Genomic DNA, 5,125 nt, shown 5'->3' with positions numbered 1-5,125 from the left:
GCTCTTTATTTCACTTAATCTATTTATCTGTCCATCTATTCAGGACACGAAGGATTCAAGAAGTATACATTCTCAAAAAATCAGGTTAGTTTATAAAAAATGATCATGCCTTTGACTATGACCTTCATACCCTTACTTTTTCTCCTTTCGCCTTATCTTTCATGAACTTTCGTTGAATAATCTAGAAAAAATATATATAATTCAGAGGAACCGACTCACTCTATGTAAGAATACCAAAAGCAAGCAAACAGTTTACTATTATTATGACTAGATTAAACACATAACATTCCGGGAGAGATAAATAAATTGCTGAATTAATAAAATACACAGAAGGGAAACAGATATAAATTATTCATCAGCATAAAAAACTATGCATGTACTGTACACATACATAAAATAAATGACAAATGGGCGAAATATAATTCAGTCATCCATTTGGAACTTTCAAAATTCCATCTGCGAAATTTCAACCGATGCTGCCTAATTGTATAAAAGATTAATGATGCAACACAAACACCGGTATACCCGCATTCATGCAGACAAACAAATATGCTGACTGGACCGTTCATTTCTGTTCATTTTTCGCCGAAATCTATTTGCATGAAATGTTCAGAGGAGCGTTCGAATTTCTTTTACACAATTCCGACAGGTCGTTGATGCTACTCCGCGTGTGTATTAATTGCAAGGTCGTCTGTCACCGAAAGTCTGTCATACAGGTGGCTATACTGACTATACTGTAATATTATGAATTGCATTTTTCTTTCTGTTCGTTTTCTGCTATATTTCTCCCCTTTTTATTATGTCAATGAGATATGGATATTGACTTATGAGCTGAAGTGACCTGTGTGTGTGTGTTTTAATGCATGCATAAAATTCAGGCACTAAATTATGTGAACTCAGCAGGATATACTCAGAGAGAAAGAGAGAGAGAGAAAGAGAGAGAGAGAGAGAGAGAGAGAGAGAGAGAGAGAGAGAGAGAGAGAGAGAGAGAGAGAGAGAGAGAGAGAGAGAGAGAGAGAGAGAGAGTTCTGAAAAACGAAAGCATACCCTTCGCAAGCTGTTCCTCCTGCCGCCGCCCGTGAAAGACGTGGATTCTCCTCGGGCGCAGAGGCGTAGGCGCGGGCGCAGCGAGGGGGCCGTGATGCAGGGACCCGGCAACAGCAATACCCACTTACGTTTCTATCGCGGTGTTCGTCTTATTTGTCATTAAGGAGCAAATTTTCCCAAGTATAAGCACCGCATAAGGACCAGAATGGCTTCCCTTGACACAAATGTTTCGCCTTTATGGTTTCACAGAATCGCAACACAGCAGCTCAACCCCCTTTTATCCGGCTCGTCAATCATAACCGGACGTTTATTAACCGGATGAAGGAAGGTGCTTCGTGGTCAAGTCACCCGGACAAAATGTCCCCAATTTCGACCCGCGCTGAATTCTACAAGCGTCAGCCATCAGCCGTCAGGCCACACGGGCGTTCTTTTTACCGGGGTCGGGGCGTGTTGGATACAGGAGCGGTTTATTCGACAGTTTCTCAATATATCGTGACATAAATGAACTTTACTCGACGTTATCTAAATAAAGAGACCGGTGCATCATAGTCCCACCCGTAAAACTCGTCAAGGGCGATGATCTTATTGTTAAACTGTAAGAAAGTCAACCTTGCAGATCATGGCTTCGGGGAGCATCTGGCCAACCACAGAATCTCCTGGTAGTATGCTGTGTGCCGAGACCTGCCTAGTACCAGGTACCTACAAGTGGCGCCTCGCAGATCACCCGCCAGGAACACATGGTAACAAGGAAGTTCTACATATATCACGTATATAGGAAAGGTGCCTTGCAACTTGCCAATTTGTGAGGGCATTAAAGGACCTTTTTTCTTGGACTTTCCCCGCAGATCTTTTCCTCTGCCTTGCATCCTGCAAGTACATACCTCTGCTTGGATGTGCCTTCACTTATACTAAAGATCGAGTGGACTTCCTATCAATTTTTACGCACTTTCTGCCTCCCGAAAACCACGCTAACCCAGGCTACTCTCTATTTTTGGTCTCGTCAAAACAGCTTCAAATTGTGGATTACAAAGTTGTTTTCGTCCTGATAGGCTTTTACTCGGGCAACTTTAACATTTGCATTTTCCCCTATTCCCTTATTTGCTGGCGGTTCGTTGTTTCATATTCATTTTATCAGACTTCTGCTTTCATCCGAACACACACGCCACTTTACACACACACACACACACACACACACACACACACACACACACACACACACACACACACATATATATACATATATATATATATATATATATATATATATATATATATATATATATATATATATATATATATATATATATATACATAAGATGAAGAAGAAGAAAAAAAAAAAAAAAAAAAAAAAAAAAAAAAAAATATATATATATATATATATATACATATATATATATATATATATATATATATATATATATATATATATATATATATATATATATATATATATATATATATATATATAAAAACACACACACACACACACACACACACACACACACACACACACACACACACACACACACACACACACACACACACACACACATATACTCACACATGTGTATGTATGTGTGTATGTATGTACACACACATACACACACACACACACACACACACACACACACACACACACACACACACACACACACACATATATATATATATATATATATATATATATATATATATATATATATATATATATATATATATATATATACACGTGAGTATGTATGTGTGTATATATGTATATATATACACACATTTATATATATATATATATATATATATATATATATATATATATATATATATATATATATATACACATACATACATATATACACACACACACACGCATCCACATCCACATCCACACACACACACACACACACACACACACACACACACACACACACACACACACACACACACACACACACACACACACATACATACACACGTACATAAATCCATATATACTTCTATGCTTAGACAGATACAGACATACTGTATAAGGGTGTGTGTGGTGCTCCCGGAGAAACTATACGAGCCGTGCACAAAGGCCGCGCGGACCAGGGTCTATGTAAGTAATTATATAGACCTTGGCGCTGACCAGCCGAGATTTGGGAAGCAAGCACGAGTATGCGACGCGCCGGTGTCCGTGTAGCCATGTGCATCGTCCAAGCAGCGGCTTCGTGTCGTCATTACCTGCACCTGGGGCATATACACACCATCAACAACTCATCAAAAGACATCAACGTGTCGGGTTTATATCGCTCCCGGCAGGATGGTGAGAGCGCGCCAGACTACACAGCTCGCCAGTGGGGCATAAACACGGCCACGTTAGTATCACAGCAACAGTAAACGCCGGTGGGCAGTTCAAGCAATCAGAGGTATCGAGTTACCAGCCCCCCCCCCCATCCCCCCTGTCCGGCGCCTCCGTACCTCGTAGGTCGTCTTCATAACCTGAAGGACGTAGGGAGAGAGACTGGAGGTATGGGGACAAGGCGTGAGAGGGGGTGGGGTGGAGAAGGAGGTCAGATGGCGTGAATAAGAAACTGGTAAGATGCAATGCCTAGTTGTTTATTATGCTTTTATTTATTATTTCACCTCTTAGTGCCTCGCTATTGCTCTGACCTTATATGCGTAACTCGAGTTGGTAAACAAAACGCACGGATATGAACCATGACTTCTATGCACCGAGTTGATAAGCAGTCCTTTACAGCCTCCTGTAAGTGCCGTCATCAGGATTCGCCACTTCAGCAGCTGAGCCAGGTGTCTCAAGGAGCCTCGTCAAGCTTTCCTTCAAGTGCTTTACATCCTGACTGGGTATCCTCAAGTGCAGTCTCGGTGAGGGTGCGACAGCCTTCGTGTGTGGGATTGTGGCGTTGTTGCAGTGGTGTTGCAGGTCGCTGAGTGTGGCTTGGTGGAGTTCTTGCAGGTCATTAAGTGTGGGGTACTGTTGCTATTGGGAGACGATGGGTATGCCTACGTAAGTCGTTTGGTTTGACGTTACAGGTAGGGTAGCTCTCGTTAAGCGACATTTGTGGTAACCCTGGATAAAGCGGAGCCATCAGGAACTAGATGCTAACATATAGGTTATAAGTTTAGATTTTTTCTAATCTCCACAACACGGTAAACTCTAGGTCTAGTGATATAATATGCAAGTATTGTTGAGATTAGAACCGCAATCTTCTTCATGTAAACAAAAGGTTCTAGCCTGACGAGTCTTTCAGTAATATTATATAGCATATAAACATGCAATTGAAAATATTTTTGAAAGAAAAATATAAAATTGCAATCATCTTTATAAAAGTATAAAAATATTCAAAGTGATGCTGGCACAGAGGGTAAGCTTTGTTTTCACTTTTCATCATGGCGGAAACCTCTACTCTGAAAGGCGTTGCTGCTTAACATAATGAGAAGTACCTTTCTTTAAGTGCAGAATGTATTTAGAACTGTTGCCCTGTTTAGAGCGGTTTTCCTTCAGAATAGTATATTTGTATCTAGTCTGTTTTATTTTCTTGTTTCTAGAGCTTGTTCTTGTCTTCTGTAATTTTTGTTTTATTTTGCTTTGCTTTTCTCTTCTCTTCTCTCCTTTCTCCTTGTACTTTTTTTCCTCTTTTTTACCAATCCTCCCCTGTTCTCTTATTGCCATCCTTCCGCATCTATTCCACGTTGTTCCTTTCCCCCCTTCGTCCTTTTGCCCCTTAGCCACTGCCCTTCCGTCTGCCTTGCCCTCCGTCTGCCTTGCCCGCTGAGTGACGGTGACAGCTGCCAGTGGACGGACTCGGTCACTCACGTTAATCCTCTTCATTTGCCAGATCTTGAGACCCCAGACAAAGTTAGTGTCGTCACTCTCCGCCAGGGCCCGACAAGCCTCACCTGACAAAACTCCTCCGCTAATTGGAATCACCTGAAGTTCATTAGTGGGGCCTTCCGTCTCTCCGCCGTTCAGCTCGGAGGCCGCTCCCTACTTATTTAAGCGTTCACTGACGAAAGCGATGAACCTGTTAGGCCAGTTAAGTAGTGAAAAGTCAAGTGTTCAAGATTAAAACACGGTCCAAAT

Source organism: Penaeus monodon, chromosome 8 (genome assembly GCF_015228065.2).
Source record: "Penaeus monodon isolate SGIC_2016 chromosome 8, NSTDA_Pmon_1, whole genome shotgun sequence".
Classification (NCBI taxonomy): Eukaryota; Metazoa; Arthropoda; class Malacostraca; order Decapoda; family Penaeidae; genus Penaeus; species Penaeus monodon.
Note: the sequence above shows the minus strand (reverse complement) of the source record.